Source organism: Cricetulus griseus, assembly GCF_003668045.3.
Source record: "Cricetulus griseus strain 17A/GY chromosome 1 unlocalized genomic scaffold, alternate assembly CriGri-PICRH-1.0 chr1_1, whole genome shotgun sequence".
In the NCBI taxonomy this organism is placed as follows: Eukaryota; Metazoa; Chordata; class Mammalia; order Rodentia; family Cricetidae; genus Cricetulus; species Cricetulus griseus.
The window spans coordinates 175,527,210-175,544,742 of record NW_023276807.1 but is presented as its reverse complement, the minus strand read 5'-3'; the positions used below and the strand labels follow the sequence as shown (position 1 = coordinate 175,544,742).

Genomic DNA, 17,533 nt, shown 5'->3' with positions numbered 1-17,533 from the left:
TTCTTTCCTTCACTGCCCTGTATCCCTGCTGAGTCAAGGCTGGACTGTTCAGAAGCTACTGAGGGCTGGCACCAAGCCATAATAAAGTAAAAGGTGGTTTTCATAGCATGCAGACTGGAGAGAGGCACAGTGCTGGAGCTCACATCAACCCAAGACACACACAAGATGGTCGGAAACATGACCCCTCTTATATTCTCTTCTGTTCCCTCTTGGTCCCATTTTATTCATCCCTGCATCCACTTACTCAAAAGTATTTATCCACACCAGTGAGATGGTTAACCCAAGGATTGACATTCAATTGTTAATCCCACAGATGCAAGGAAAAAGGCCACTGACTCAAATCATGCCAAATTAAATAAAGTAAGCAATTCATTAATGAAAGCAAGCTTTTTATTCGTGTACACAGACTGTCTTTCCCTAAGGAGGGGTTCAGGAGATCAGCATTGGAAATAGGGAAGACAGGGGTTTTATATCTCAGGAGTAGGGGGTTATTTGGCAGGCAAATAGGCAGGGTTACAGCTGCAGAACATAAACATAACAAGTTAGTCCTACACAGACCCCAGAAACAAAGACATGGTTGCAAGGTGGGCATAACAAGGTGGTCACATTAACCCATTGAAACCAAGACATGGTTGCCATTTCCTGGAACAGGCAGTAACAGAACCATTTGTAGTTAAGGTTACAAGGTGGGGCATAGCCCACTCCTTGAGAAACAAGTTTAATCCTAAAAAGAATTGAACTTAGTTTGTCTTCACTATAAGATGACTTTAAGCCCAAAATGGAGACAGGTTGGTTTATCACAATCCCTGAGACTCACATAGTAGAAAGAGAGAGCTGACTCCCACAAGCTGTTCTCTGACCTCCACACTGGTACCATGGCACATGCTTGCCCCTGCCCCCCATACATAAGTAAATTGTGCTGGTTAGTTTTATTGTTGTTTTTGTTTGTTTGTTTTTGTTTTGTCATTTTGTCAAAGCTAGAGTCATCTGAATGGAGAGAACCTCAATTGAGAAAATGTCTCCATATTGGCAAGCTTGTGGGGCGTTTTCTTGGTTAATAAATGATGTGGGAGGGCCCAATCCACTGTGGGTGGTGCCACCCCTGGGCAGAATCTCTTCACTTACCTAAGAAAGTAGACTGAGCAAGCCATGAGGAACAAGCCAGTAAGCAGCACTCCTCCATGGCTTCTGCTTCAGTTCTCACCTTCAGGTTCCTGCCATAACTTCCCTAAATGATGGAATGTGACTTGAGAGTTGTAAGATGAAATAAACCATTTCTTCTCCAGTTGTTTTTGGTCCTGATTCTATTTAATTACAGCAATAGAAATCTAACTAAGACATAAATGTAATCAATGTTCTTTTAAAAAAAAAAAGAAAGAAAGAAAGAAACAAAGACCAAAACAATCTATCAAGTAGCTGTCATGTTCTATATTTTAGAAACATAGCCTTAAACAAAAGAGGCTTCCTGTCCTCTTAGGACTTTTGCCTGGTGGGGTCACTGTAAGCAAATGGAGAAATGCCTATTTCAATCATATATGTGATGAGGCTGGTTGCAGAAAATAAAATGCAGTGATATAGTGGAAAGGCCTCTCGAGCATTTATAGCAATGTTCCCATACTTGGAGGCAGGGCACCTCTGGGGCTGTCATCCAGGCCTCACAAGCTGGTCAAGTGTCTTTAGCCTCACTACACACATACAAACACACATAAGTGCCTACATGCAAACATATAGAGTTGTATCCATTTTATAGATGAGGAAACTGAGCCTCAGGTGGCCTAAGCAATTTGGCACAGTGGCAAAACAAGATTCACATGCAGTTTCTGACCTTCAGTTTTTCTCACTCTACCCTGTGGAATCCAACAGGATGGCTTGCTGTATACCTGTTTTCCTAGATGCAGGAGTAACCTTGACTGCTGGTGGGGGAGGTGGGTCCTCTAAGACATGCAAGGGCAGCAGAAACTGAAGAAATCACAAGAGCGAGGCTGCTTAACCCAAGCCCTCAGACAAGCCACATTAGATTGATGGTGTGGCTCAGCTATTCCCTGATTAGATAGTCTCCCTCCCGGTCCTCTCCCACCCTACCTCTTCTGATAAGAGCATATTGCACTATGCTTTCTGGACCTCACACTGGCCTATTGTAGGAATGCCTGGAGATGTCCTCACTTGACCTGACAGATGCCTGGAGAACTTGAAATGTGAGTGGAGACTACACAAATGTAGAATGTGGCTGGGACTATAAGCAAGGGTCTAAGGACTCCTACAGTGGTCATCATTCCTGAGCTTGCTGAGACAGGGATTTTCTTTGACTTCCACAAGGCACTTTGTTTTATAGTTTGACCAAGCCAAGAGGGGATTTTGTTGCTCGCAACCCGAACAGTATTGAATAATACATAAAGCTATAGTCTAGTGGTCAAACATGAAGACAAAGAAATCAATACATAATTACAAGCTGTGAAAAACTACCTCGACAATGCAGAAGGATGAGGTCAGAGACAAACAAGGGGACTGTGTTCAGCTTGGTGGCTGGGAAAAGAGTCTTGGGGGGGAGGAGATTCTACTTCAGATGAAACATTAAAGAGAAGGAATCAGCCTTTCGAGGAACAAGGGAAATAACGCAAAGAGTTCAGGTCATCCCAGAGACTCACAGGAAGTTTGTGGTATTGGACCATGAAGAAGGGTTATTCTGAGTTGAGTCTAGTGTGGGTTTTTCTGCTCTTTAGAGTGGTGCATGTCTCTGAGGGTGTTCCCTTGAAGATAGGCAGAGTTCTTTGGGTCATCATTTGTGTGTGTGTGTGTGTGTGTGTGTGTGTGTTGCGGGGTTGTGTTTGTGGGTTGTTGTATGTGTGTGTATACTGTGTGGTGTTGCACTTGGAGCTTGTGTGTATGTGCGTGTCTATAGATGGAAACCCATCTGGGAATGGATACCTGTATTCTCTGTATCACATGATTCTCCTGCCTACAAGTTCTGCTGGAGTAAGAACTTGTTTCTTCAGGATCAGTCTTGGTAAATTAGAGATAAACTGTCAGGGACTGGGGTAGCATTGACAGTCCAGGCATAAGTAGTGTGTATTTGATGGGTGGAGGAAGACAGAGAATGAGGAGAGGTCCCTGGGAACAATTCTTCCTGCACTCTCCCTGCCCATTCAGGTCAGTCCCACACACAGGAGTATGTATAAGTTATCTACAGCTAGGGAACAAATTGCACTAACTTGGCAGCTTCTAGCTTGTTGAGCAGGGCTAGGTTCTTTCCCAAGGAATGCAAGGCAGTCAGTGAGGCTATTTCTGGTCTGAGTGCCATGGCCTGCTACACAATATTGTTGTTGGCAGAATTTATTTCCTGTTGGCTCTAGTACTCAAGTGCCCACTTTCCTGCTAGCTGTCAGAGAAGAGCCACTCACACATAGACACTGCCTTTTCCCAGGCCAACAGGAGCACAGCTTCCTGGATCTTCCTCTGCCATCAATCAGAGAAAACCCTCTGTGTCTAAAGGGCTTTGGTTATATTTAGGAACTTTAGTGGTATCTGCAACCTTCACTTACCATGCCAAATGCCAGAACTGGGGCTAATACCAGGAAGTGGACCACAGGCTCTCTTGAAATTCTACCACCAATGGAATCATTGCTGTTTACCAATTCTGAAAGCACCTGTATGTTTCGGACTTCGGAGAAGTCATACACCTGTATGACTTCGGAGAGGGATCTAGTCTCCCTGAGTGTTCTAGTTTCATTTCCATTGTTATGCTTAAAAAAAAAATCTTGACAGAAAGCAACTTGGGGAAGAAAGGGTTACCTCAGCTCATGGTTTCAAGCTAAAGTCCTTCATGCAGGGAAATCAAGGCAGGAGCTTGAAGCATCTACATCACAGTTAAGAGCAGAGAGAATAGACATTTCCAGTGCTCACTCACTTTCTCCACTTGTACACAGTCCAAGACCCAAACATGGGGATGCTATAGGCAGCAGGCAAGGTTTCCACATCAATTAACATAATAGGGCAATGCCCTACAGACATGCCCACAATGCACACCTCATCTACACAGTTCCTCCAGAGTCTTCAGGGAAGATTCTAGATTGCGACTAGTTGACATTAAAGCCAGTCATCACACTGACCATGCAAGCAGAGGAAGCCTTCCTTCTCTCCTTAGCTCTCCAGTTCTGTTAACCCGTTTCCTTCCTGCCACTGCAAGTGGCTACAAGCTTAGTGAGCTGAGGATCACAGACCTTTACCCTCTCTGTTCTCGATGCTCAGAATGAAGCCCAGGAGCCATAGGCCCCATCTCTGAAAGGCTCTGGGGGTTCGGGCCTCTCTGGGTTTCTAGTGGCCGGGGGAGTGGGGATGGCATTCCTTGGCTGTGGCTGCACAGCTTCATTTTATGCCTCTGCCTTCCCATCACTTTCTCCTTGGTCTGTGTCAGCCACTCCCTCTCAAACTGGTGTGGGGATGACTTTGAGTGCATCAAGGTCCATCTTGATCTGGGACAAGTTCCCCTTCCATTCCTCAACTTGATCACACCCTTTGCCATATAATGTAGTATTCAATTTTTGGTCTGGGAATTATCAGGACAAGACTGTGTGGGGCCATGTTTCAAACACCATTTAAGTCCATGACCTAAATGCCAGGCATTCAGTTAGCAGATCACAGGTGATAGCCTTCCCCTGGATACGGAAGGGACTTTGTTCCTCTCTTTGTGTGCAAGAGTTAAAAGAACGGTCTGATAACAGCTGTGGTGTCTGTACCCACTTCTGCGGTTACCTGAGCTCTTTGGCAATTCCCCAAACATCAGCCAGTTTTTACCCCCTGTCCTGGGGACAGCCGTGGGAGCCTCTTCCTTGACGTCTACAGACAGGCTGTGAATTTGAGGAGCCATCAGGTAAACCATGTGAAGTCTTTGCTGAGTTCCCAGGAGAGTTGAGGCCGTCGCTTGTGCTTTTGAGGTTCTTTTTGAAATGCCAAAGCTTGATCTTCTTATAGCTCTTCTCCTGGCTTCCCTTTCTCTTCCTTTCTTGTTTCCTTCACTCCTTCCTTCTTCCCTTCCTTCCTTCATAAAAGGAAGTTTTAAAACAGTTTTAAAACTGTTCATTTTTTCTGTTTGCTATTTTTTGTTTTGTGAACAGGTTCTCACTCTATAGCCTATCTGAAATTCTTCCTTTTTTTCTTAGACAGGGTTTCTCTGTGGCTTTGGAGGCTGTCCTGGAACTAGCTCTTGTAGACCAGGATGGTCTCGAACTCACAGAGATCCACCTGCCTCTGCCTCCTGAGTGCTGGGACTAAAGGCATGTGCCACCACCACCAGGCTCCATCTGGAATTTGTAATCTTCCTGCCTCAGCTTCCTGTGTGCTGTTCCAGGATTACATACATGTACCAATATACCTGGTTTAAAAGTTAGTTCATTATTATTAATATTAAGTATTATACGAAGTAATGGGTTTCATTATAGTATTTTCATATGTGTATGTCATTTTAGTTGTTATAATTTGCCCCTTTCCCCGATTGCTTTACCCCATACTCCCTGCCTCCTTCCCCCTTTCCCCTTTTTTTATGTCTTAATTTAATTTTACTTGTATAGATGTTTTCTCTATATGAATGGCTGTGAACCATGTGCATACAGTGCCCAAGGAGGCCAGAAGAGAGCATGGGCCCCAGAACTAGACTTACTGATGGTTATAAGCTGCCAAATAGGAGTTGGGAATCAAACCTGGGTGCTCTGCAAAATCAAGTGCTCTTGACCAGCCCCTTACCTTCTTTAGGAGTAAAAAGGAAAAAAAATTACATGTGAGGGACTGGAGAGATGGCTCGGAGGTTAAAAGTGCATACTATTCTGCAGAGAAATAGAGTTTAATCTCCAACATTCACACAGGATGGCTTACAACACTGGAAACTCCAGCCTCAGGGTAGCCCGTGCTTCTGGCTTCTGCAGACACCTGCACTCAGGTCCACATAGCCTCTCCCCCTTCCACGCCCCCACATACATATAATTAAAAATAACTAGAGCCAGGCGGTGGTGGCGCACGCCTTTAATCCCAGCACTCAGGAGGCAGAGGCAGGCTGATCTCTGAGTTTGAGGCCAGCCTGATCTAAAGAGTGAGTTCCACGACAGCCAGGGCTACACAGAGAAACCCTGTCTCAAAAAAAAAAAAATTAAAATACATATATTTTTAGAAGTTGACCTGAAAATAGGAGTCCCTTGAGATTGGGATAAGGGAAGGGTAGAAGAGGTCTACCCTTCTTAGCCAGTGCAGGTCAATGTATGTATGGAAATAGCACTCAGAATCCTGGCACATGTACAATTAACAATGCTAATGAAAATTACCTAAGTGAAAAGAATTCAAAAGCCTAAGATACAGCTGATGTTGTGTCGTCTTATTTCATTTCACAGCATGTGACTTGTGAGTACCCTTAAAATGTGAGGACTGGTGAGATGGCGCAGCAGGGTAAGGGGGCTTGCCTCCAAGTCTGATGGGTCTGAGTTCAATCCCCAGAACCCACAGAGCAGAAGAAGAGCACCAACTTCTACAGTTGTCCTCACACCTTCACACACAAGCCATGGCACCAGTGACACCCACCCACCCACCCACACACAAATAAGTAAATAAATTTTCAAAGGTGATGATCCAGTTTAACCTGGGCTCTGATTATCCTTTACTGGGCATTCTCTGAAGGAACAGAACTAAAAAAGATGAATATGTGATTATTAGATTGGCTTTCAGAAAGAGTTGCTACAATCCAACATTGGCAGTTTCCCATCAGAGAAGCCAGACAAGAATCCATGAGGCTGAGTACCTCAACAGTCCCACTCTTAACACCAAAGACCTGCAGGATTCCTGGACAGCTGCTGGTCTCCAGTCCATATCAGAAGCCCAGAGGCCTGGAGAGATGGTGCCATGGTAAGATCACTGTCTGTTCTTCCAGAGGATCTGGGTCGGATTCCCAGAATCCACATGGCTACTCACCTTGAAAGTCCAAAGAAGCCGGTTCCAGTGTCAGGGTAGATGAACTCAGCAGTGTGGGGGAAGGCCAGGCCATGAAAACATGAAAAGCTTTCTTTCTTTCATGTCCTTTTATCTTGGCTGTTCCCAGAAGGAATTGGCCACATTTGGGATGGGTCTTCTCACATTAGTTAAGGTGATCAAGACAATCCCCCACATATGTGCCAACAGGACGACCTAAGATAGAAAAACCCCACATTAACACTCTTCACATGTGATTCTCAGCTGTGTCAAATGATAATTAAAACTATCAAAAACCTTATCCACCATTTGTAAAAATTCTGCACAAAGAAGAATACTAAAAATAATGGGAGAATGTAGGCAGGGTAGCATACACCTGTCATTCCAAGTCTTGGGAAGAAGAAGATTAGGAATTCAAGGCTGTCTTCAGCTGCAAGGCTAGCCTGAACTACATAAGACCCTATCTCAAATAGATGAAATAATAATAATAGTAATAATAATAATAATAATAATAATAATAATAATAGGATAAATGAGCCAACATCAATTAATTACCATGTTCTACAAAGAGCAACCAAGTCGCTTACATGATGAAAAAGATGAGTCATTGCTTGCAGTGTGAGCTGGAATGTCTCCAGGAAGAAAGCTCAGTTACAATCGCCTGTTCATTCGTCTGACACTCTATTGTCTCAGCACTCAAGACATATATATTTTTATGACAGCCTTTAAAATACTGAGAAACATATCATTGAAGAAGAAAGTATATAATATACACATACCACTTACTATTAATAATAAAGCAAACACAAAGCACTTCATAAAAGAAATAGCAGTGAACATGTAAAGGCTCGGTATCACTGGGTATGAAATATTTGACATTCTATTGTGGAAATGCCAACACACAAATTATCCTTGTTCATTTTTATTGCTGTAGCTTTGCATTTCCCCATACAGTGCTGTGCAAACATTTTATTAGAAATGGTAAAGAAAGCCCACTATTAACCTACCCCACCAAGTAATTCGATTGCAGATATAACAGCCTTGGCAGCTGGGTAGTAAAGATGGTTGCTGCACCCAGCAAATTGTAAAAACAACGTACCAAGGGATAATGAAAAGGTGCACAGATGAGAGCGCCGGCTCCTCTTCCAGAGGTCCTGAGTTTAGATCCTAGCACTTGTGTTGAGTAGCTCACAGCTGGCTATAGCTCCAGCTCCAGGAGATCTGATGCCCTCTTCAGGCTTCTTTAGGTACCTGTACACATGTGGCACACACGGAACACACACACACACACAGAGAGAGAGAGAGAGAGAGAGAGAGAGAGAGAGAGAGAGAGAGAGAGAGATACACATAAAATATTTTTAAATCTTAAAAATTCAGTTGTGAGGTAGTGGTGATGCACTCCTTTAACCCCAGCACTCCAGAGGCAGAGGCAGGTAGATCTCTGAGTTCAAGGACAGCATGGTCTACAGAGTGAGTTTCAGGACAGCCTGGACTACACAGCGAAACCCTGTCTGTACACACACAAAAAAAGGACTCACAAAAAGAAGAAAGAAAAAAGAAAACATGTCTGAACAAGAGTAAGAGAGGTTAGAAGGATGTGTCACAGAGTGACAGGTTTCTGTTTCCCTATAGTAAAAACTTACAACCCAGCCACTTAGGGAAATACAAGAGAGTTGAAAAGAGGAATTCAGGGTTCCTGCCCTGCATCACAGGTAACTGTGAGGATGATGTGATGGGTGAATCATTAGACTAGAAATTAGCACCTCTCCTGTGTGACTGCAAGAGTTGTATCCAATTTTCTCCAGCTATTAGATGGGAATGTCATTTCCACCCAGACTTCACTCGTGAAGATGTTTGTTCAACCCCAGAAATACCAAAAAATGAACTCTAAGGATAAGTGATCTTAATTTAACTTTGGATATTAACAATTAATATCCATCCCTGAAGCCACAAGGGTAAACTATTTCAGAATATATCCCTTAAATAAGAGAGGAAGGGATTTTGAGCTGTGCACTATGGGAAAGGGATGCCTATCTCCTGCAGTTAGCATCACAAACCAGTGTGTGTTCTACTACAGGGAAGTGCTCCTACTTCTTACTTAGCTCACAGAAAAATCCACCTTGTCCATTGCTGTCCCGACCTGCAGGACATCAACCTGGGGCAAGAGAGTCAGGGATAGGGAATGGGGACAAGTGACGCAGAAAGAATGACCACAAGACAGGATTCTGATCAAGTGGCAAACTTCACGTTTCTCAGGCTAGCTTATATAGTCAGGATATGGGGAGGGGCAAAATGGGTTGTTTCTGCATCAGGTGTTAGTATAGGCAGGATATTAGGAAGCCACAAAGAAGAAATTTGGCAGGGTAAAGAGTTCATGAGTAAGAGGTCCAGGAAGGGGTTGCCTAGGTGACTGAGCCTGTGGGTGGAGGACTGGGTTAAGTTGTTTCTTTTCTTGATCTGAGGTTCTAAGGAGCTGCCATGTAAAGGTTAAGTATGTGACCTGCCAAGAATGGCCTAGGATCTCATGCCAAGCCCTAAGATTTGGCTCCCAACACATTGCCCCACTTAAGATTCCCCTGCTCTGGGCAACCTTCCCTCCATACTTTTATTTCCATGATGCTTTCATGCTCTTGAATTCCCTTTATGGCCTGGGGGCATCCTTCCAGCCCCCCTGCCTCCCACCATGTTACCGTTTTGTGCTGGTCCCATTTGGTCTCCTTACATGCACTATTTTGGTAGCTCCCACTTCAGTCTAAACCACAAACTTCTGCGGGCAGATCCTGCGCATTGTAAATTACTTACTGTGTTCTCCCAGAGCCCAACACAGAGCTCTGCTCAACGTGGAAGCTCAGTAAGTAGTCATTAAAATGAATCCAAGTGAGATTGGTGCCACCTGGTCTACCTAGCAAGTCCTAGGCCAGCCAGGGCTGCATAGTGAAACCCTATTGAAAAAATAAAATTGAATCCAAGTGGGACAGTCTTCGAAATTGACGGAAACAATGGAGTGAGCTGAGAAAGCAATGTGTCAGAGCAGAGTTCCTAGTAGTGAGGTCAACCTCAGGCCTCAGTGAGTGGAATGTGGCTTATGTCACAACCATTTTGCACCAATAAGCAGTTTGTGTCTTTTGTGTATGTATTGTGTGTGTTGTGTGTGTATATATGTGTTGTGTGTGTATGTGTGTGATGTGTGTATTGTGTGTGTGTGTTATACATGTATGTGTGTTGTGTGTGCATTGTGTTTTGTGTATGTTGTATTACGATGTCTGTGTGTGTTTTGTGTGTGTGTTGTGTGTATGTGTGTGCTGTGTATATGTATTGTATGTATGTGTCTGTGTGTTGCATATGTGTTTTTCGTGTGGTGTGTGTGCATGTGTGTTGTGTCTGTGTATGTTGTGTGTGTTTTGTGTGTGTGTTGTATGTATGTGTGTGGTATGTGTATGTGTGTTGTGTGTTTTGTATGTGTGTTTGCCATGGTGTCATTTATCTGGGGATTTGGGATCTCAGCTGAACAGTGCCTGCCTTTTTCAGGAATCTTACTTGGTAACAGGGAAACTCAGGCTCAATTCTTTTATATGGTTGTCCCCAGGGCCTACATAAGTCATTTTGGTGTCAGAGAACAGGGTGCCAGGAGTGAATGTGGACTCAGAGTAATAAGGACTTGTTTGATCATCAGACATCACAGCAAGGAAAAGTCTGCAGTCTCCATGGAAAATTTTCCACTCTCTTCCACCAGCTGTGGTGGAGGGGTGGGGGATGTGTAATAATTTGCACCTCTGCCCAGAGGATGTCATTTTTCCTGCAACTATCTGTGCTGCTGGCTGACAGCATGGGATTTCCTCCTAGACTGAGCTGCCAACTGCTCTCACAAATAGCCAATCAGGCTGTGCAAAGGGAGCAGCTTGCTGGGATCTGCTAGAGGGAGAAGGAGGGAGAGGCGGGCCAACTTGGCTCTGTAGCAGAGGGCCTCTGCACTCAACACTCACTAAGTTCTGTTAATTCCGTGGGATTTCACTGCTCAGTACTCCCATATCTCCATCTCCCATCCCCCACTCCCACACTACCCCCCATGCTCCCTGCTTTGATGATAATGAACTGACCTTCTAAAGCTGTAAGCCAGCCCCCAGCTAAATGCTTTTATAACATTGCTGTGGTCATGGCATCTCTTCACAGCAGTAAAACACTGACTAAGACAGAGATCTTCCTGGAAGATGGAGGTCTCAAAGTTTTTGCAGAGATGCTCTCTACTTGCTATTAATCTTGACTGTTGACCTGACTGGACCAAATGATACCCAGGAGTAGTAAGGCTAACCTCTGTGTATGCATGTGAGGGGTTTCCCACTGACATGTGCGACAGTAACTGAGAAGGAAAGACATTCCCTGAATGTGGGTGACACTGCCCAGTAGGTTAGGAGACCCAGATAAACTAAAAGTGGGAATAGAGGATGCCAGCCTTTCAATGCAGACTCATGCTACAGTTCTCCAGGAGCTTCCAGGGATTCCCTCAGTCTGAGCTGTACCACTGGCCTGCCTCGTTCTGAGGCTTCCAGCCTCTTGCACTGAGCACTGCTAGGTTCTCTACTCTTCCCTCATTCAGACAGCCATGGTGAGGCCACACAACCTCCAATCATGGAAGCCAACCTGGCAAATCTTTTGTTATTTTCTTTTTGTTTCTGTTTTTTGTTTGTTTGTTTGTTTTTGTTTTTTTGTTTTTCGAAACAGGGTTTCTCTGTATTGCTTTGGAGCCTGTCCTGGAACTCATTTTGTAGACCAGGCTGGCCTTGAACTCAACTCACAGAGATCCGCCTGCCTCTGCCTCCCGAGTGCTGGGATTAAAGCCTGTACCACCAATGCCCAGCATGGATCTTTTTTTATTTTATTGTTGTTGTAGAACAGGCTTTGCTTTATTTTCATGGGGCACATGCTGTTAGCTCCATCTTTTTTTTTATTAGTTCAAATTAGAAGCAAGCCTGTTTCACATGCCAATCCCTTCTCCCTCTCCCTTCCCTCCTCCCCCAACTCCCCACCAGCCTCCCACCCCATCCCCCCTCTGCTCCCAGGGAGGGTAAGGCCCTCCATGGGGAATCCCCAAAGTCTGCATATCATCCTGGGCGGGGCCTAGTCCCTCCCCCATGTGTCCAGGCTTCGAGAGCACCCCCCACATGAAAGGGCTCCCAAAGTCCTTTCTTACATCAGGGATAAATACTGATCTACTACCAGAGGCCCCATAGAGTTCTGAGGCCTTCTCATTGACATCCACGTTCAGGGTTCTGGATCAGTCCCATGCTGGCCTCCCAGCCATCAGTCTGGGGTCCATGTGCTCCCCCTTGTTCAGATTTTGAACAGAACCAAAATCTCCTATTGGTTCTGTTCCTCCAGAGAACCTCAACCAACACAGATTGTGCCACAATGGTGCTGTGTAGACAGCTACTCCAAATTCAAAGGCTTGCAGCCATAATTATTCCCATGGTCGTGTGGGTTAACAGGAAGTCAGATGACAGAATTTCTGTTGCTTTTGTCTCCTTATTCCTCTTGGGATCTGAGGCCTAGCCTAGGAAGGTCCTTGTCATAGTGGCTGTTTCTTAAACAATGTCTACCCCTCCTCCTAGTTCCCAACGCTAAACTAAGGCACAGTTCCACCAAAGTTCACTCAAGGGAGCCAATGAGTTCATTGGGTCTCTACAGAGCATGGGTGAGTGGTTACTTATGGGATGAAAACCTTTATCTAGCAGGAATGAAGGCTATTCTGTAACAGTCCCCTAGCCTAGTCTTCCTGGGACTCTATAACCTAGCCCCTCCCTGAGGCCATGTGCTATAGAGCTTCACACAAGTGATAGAGAGTGGCTGGAATCTCAGGTAAGGGTCTCCTAACCCTCCCCACCTCTCCATGTGTGAGTATTAAACCATCAACAAGCCTAGCTGCTGTAATCCTTTTGCAAGGGGGCACAACTGAACTCTCAAAATGGCAGGAGCTTGGCTTGGAGGAGTCACTAACAGTTCAGGGGAAGAGAAACACATCTCAGGCCTCTGACAACACTACAGATGCTAGTGGTTTGTTAGCCAAAGTACTAGATACAGTAAACTAGAGAATGAAGACAAAACTGAGAAAGGTGTCACATAAGGACAGGCAAAGGCTTGGCCAATGTTTCCTTGTCCATGAAGCAGGCCTATGGTTGGTAGTGTGGTCTGATTGAGTGATTCCTGGACATCGGTTATCATTGAAATCAGGCCCAGGTGAAGGTTGTTCAGTGGGACTTCCAGTTTCTGTAAACCATAAATCTCCTGTTCTATTCTAAGCTCCCATGAGTAATACGGCCAAAATGACACACAGAGAACTGCCCTGCCATCTGATAAGGTACCAAGCTACTTATTTAACCCTTCCTTCTGCCTCATCCTTAGTGACAGATCGCAAAACCTTCATCCCATCCCTCAGGCTGTACCCAGACTGTGGTAGAGATGTGGCCCTGATGTTCAACTGTTTAATCAACTTCTGAATGTCGTGCTGTTTCCTGAGCCACTGGACAGGGTTCTGAGCACAGATCTGAGCAAAGCCTTCTCCAAAAAAAACCCAGCTCTTAGGACTCAACTTTACATTTTTGTACTTAAAATAAACATAGCCATAGAAGCTACCTTCTGGAATGGTTATTTTGTTTTTAGTACTTATTTTCAACTTTCTCTTTCTCTCTCTCTCTCTCTCTCTCTCTCTCTCTCTCTCTCTCTCTCTCTCTCTCTCTCACACACACACACACACACCTATGTGGTCCCAAGGATCAAACTTGGGTTGTGAGTCTTGGTAGCCAGCCCCTTTACCCACTAAGCACTTCACCAGCCTTTTCTTTTTTTTTTTTTCTTTTTTTTTTTTTTTTTTTTTTTTTTTTGCGATAGGGTCTTACCAAAAAGTTCAAACTATATAACCCAGGCTGGCCTCAAATTCCAGATCATCCTGCCTCAGCCTCCTGAGTGTTAGGATTAAAGACCAGTGCCATCATATATGGATGGGATGATTGGTTTTTTTTGTTGTTGTTGTTGCTGTTTTCGTTTAGACACAGTCTAAACTAAAGCAGTCCAGCCTGGCCTCAAACATACTATGTAGCTAAATATGACCCAGGACTTATGATCCTCTTGTCTCCATCTCCTAAGATGAGACCTTGGCTGTCAGGTACACATCACCATGCCCGGCCAGGATGTTTATTTTAAAGGTTGCACGAGTTTCTGTGTTCATCTATCTGCCTATATTTGACTCCATACATCCTCTGATAGGGATCCGTGTATATTTTCTTATTATTATTATTATTTAGGGGCAGGGTACATGCCCCTGAAGACCTGTAGAGGTCAGAGAACAGTCTTTGGGAGTCAGTTCTCTCCTTCTACCACGTGGGTCCAGGAATCAGCCCCGACTGTCAGCCTCAGCAGCAAGTGCCTCCTGAACTGAGCCATCCTGCTGGCCCCGATTTCTCATTTTCACTTTCGTTTTTACTACCTCCAGCCCTGTGGTGGCTCTCCTTTTTTTCTCTGATATTTTACCTCTCCTGTTTAGATTTCCTTCTGTTCCCAATGTTGATTTCTCTGATTTCCTCCCTGTGCTTCTCTTTATTCTCGCCTCTTTCAGATTAGAGGCTTTCAGTTCTATGTTCCTGTTAAAGCCACATTGGAGGCTTAGGAGCCTTCAAGATGTTCCCAGTGATTCCCAAAACCTACCCACCTAGGGTTCAGACTTCCTGTGTCATCCATCCTCCATCCCCCTTCCCACACATGCTGAGTAGAGCTGGCCTACTCAGAAATAAGGAAGTAGGATCTATCCACAGCATAAAAGACATTACAGTTTCCACCTCTCAGCTACAGCTTCCTAGCAGGGAAAGCAGCAGCCGTGGTATAAGGTTACTCAGACAGTAAATGTCTATCCACAGATGACTAGATGAAGAAAATCTGACATGATTACTACAGCTACTTCCTTATTTATTTGCTCTTCTATTTTTTTCCCATTTGCATGTGTGCAGTGATGGCAATTGAACTCAGGGCTTTGTATATGTGAGCAAGCTCTCTGCCACTAAGCTCCATCGTGAGAAGGACAGTTATATGGACAAGCGTTTAGAGGAATCCCATCAGTCTAGGAATGTGTGTGTGTCCTGGGGCTGCAGTGTAGACACAAGAGGTCCATCTCAGCCCTTTGAGGAGACTGGACAGAGGGTACTGGGAAGATGCTGAGAACAAAGAACCTGAAATGGCTTGAAACAAGAAGAGGAAGGGCATGTGGAAGAGCAGTGTACATGTGATAAAGCCCAGACTCCTCATTGGGGACGCCTGATGTGAAAAATAGGTCCAAAGTTGGTGCAATGATGTCTACCTATAATTCTAGCATTGGAGAAGCAGAGATAGGGAGATTTCTGTATATTCAAGGCCAGCCTGGTTCTTGTGTAGAGAGAGTTTTGAGAATAGCCAAGACTGAAAAGTGAGATTTGTCTCTAAGTAAGTGGAGTAAGTAGAAAGAGACTCATGCTTACACAGCAGCCTTCCAAAGCAGATTTAGATGACAAATCCACTGTACATATACAATGAAAGAATCTTATAGCAATGCTTGAATTAAAGCATAGTTAATGTCTCAAGGCTGGTTGGACCTAGACTTTCTTATCTTCTACTTTCTAAAACGTATGTCTGCCCTCAAGGTGACCCCACGATCCAAAATTGGCTGCCAGTGTCACAAGTCAGAGCAAGACACACAAGGACAGAAAGAGGCCTCTTGTCAAGACTCCTTTCCTGGAATGCCTAATAAATCCATCCCCTTGATCAAAAGCAAGTTACACGTTCACTTTTAGCAGCAAGAGATTCTAAGTAATCAAATTGATTGATTAGTTGATTGATTGATTGATTGATTTTGATACTGGGGATGAAAGCTAGGGCTTCATGTAAGGTAGGCAAGGACCCTGCTAAAGCCATTCCCAAGCCCTAGGGAATCATTATTTATTCTTGGTCATAGTGTACCCAATAAGGAAAGAGGAAGTAGAGGAGAGATACAGGGGTGGCAACTAGCCATCTCTGTGTTTGACAAGACACAAAGGTCAGGCCTTGCACTGGAACATTTAGGGCAGAAGTGTTTCTAGGCTCTCAAGAGAAGGCCTCTTGTACCTTTGCCTTCTTTGCCTAGGCTCTTCCAGAGAGGAAAACAAGCCTAAGGGCAGAAATACCCTGGTTTTGACAGTTATGTTTATTTATTCAGAAGCCTTAGGCCAAAAATCAATTAAGAAAAAAAAAAAGCAAAGACCAGCTGAGCATGCTCAGTTGTGCTTCGGCCCCACAGAAACAATGCAGGGCAGGGGAGTGCATGCCAGTACACCTCGGGTGGCATGTGAGCTGCACAAGGAAGGGTTTATCTTGGTTTCTGGTCTAAAGGGTATGGTTGTTTGAATGAGAAATGCCCCCCCACACACACACAGAGGCACAGGTATCTGAACACTTGGCTCCCAGTTGTTGGTGCTGTTTGAAAGGTTTAGGTGACATTGCCTTGCTGGAAGTAGAGCATCCTTAGGGACAGGCTTCGAGATTATATTGCCTCATTTCCAGTTTGCTTTCTCTGCTTCATGATTGTGTTTGAAGATATGAATTTGAAGCTTGCTGCTCCAGCCACTGTGGCTGCCACTTGCTGTGCTGCCACACCCCTCCCCCCCACCCCCCCCCACCCCCCCCACCCACCCTCCCCACCCCACCCCCGCCAACATAATGCCCTCACTTATCAACAGGAACCATGAGCCCAAACAAATTCATCTGAAAGGGGGGAACCTCAGTGGAGAACACACCTCCATAGATCCATTGGTGGGCAAGCCATTAGGACATTTTCTTAATTAGTGATTGATGAGGGAGGGTCCAGCACATTGTGGGTGGGGTCCATCCCTGGGCTGGTGGTCCTGGCTTCTAAAAGGAAGCAGGCTGAACAAGCCAAAGGGAGCAAGTCAGTAAGCAGCACCCCTCCCTGGCTCTGCATCAGCTCCTGCCTCCAGGTTCCTGCCCTGTTTGAGTTCCTGTCTGACTTTCTTTAATGAAGAACTCTGATATAGAAGCCAAGTAAACCCTTTCCTCTCCAAGTTGCTTTGGTCATGGTGTTTTCGTTATAGGAATAGTAATGCCTCAAAGCTCCTGTAGCTGTGACTTCAGCACCATGACGGACTGACTATACCCTTGAACTGAAAGCCAAACCCTTCCTTCCATAAGTTGCTTCACTGGTATGTTTTCTCACATCAACAGGAAGAGCAACTAATGCACCAGCCTACCCCATCCCTAGCTCAGGACTAGACCTCTGACCACAAGCTTGGGTGTAGCAAGGCCAACTTGCCACAGCATGCATGTTGTTTTCAGAGACAGAGGTCATGAACCAAGCCTGTTGTTGTAGCACACTTAACCTGCTATGATAAAATGTCTGTAAACTGAGTGGCTTATGGTATCAGTTACTCTTCTCCTCACTGTGAGGAAATACACAACAGAAACAGCTTGAAGAAGGGAGAATTTGTTTCGGCCTGTGGTTTAAGGGGCTACAGTTCACCATGGTGGGGTCAGCATGGCAGCAGGAACATTTCAGGGCTGTGGCTGCAAGAACATGAAG

General features: G+C 44.9%; 1 long non-coding RNA gene across 1 annotated transcript in view; it reads right to left on the bottom strand.

Moving 5' to 3' along the window:
- Nucleotides 1–388: 388 nt before the first annotated feature.
- The window catches only part of LOC113832570, a 70,334-nt gene continuing 53,189 nt past the window's right edge, over nt 389–17,533 (bottom strand). Inside the window, exons 4-6 of the long non-coding RNA XR_003479872.2 lie at nt 8,045–8,196; nt 6,949–7,161; nt 389–5,035 (exon numbers count right to left, since the gene is read on the bottom strand). This is a non-coding gene — a long non-coding RNA (uncharacterized LOC113832570). The remainder of the gene's footprint in view (nt 5,036–6,948; nt 7,162–8,044; nt 8,197–17,533) is intronic.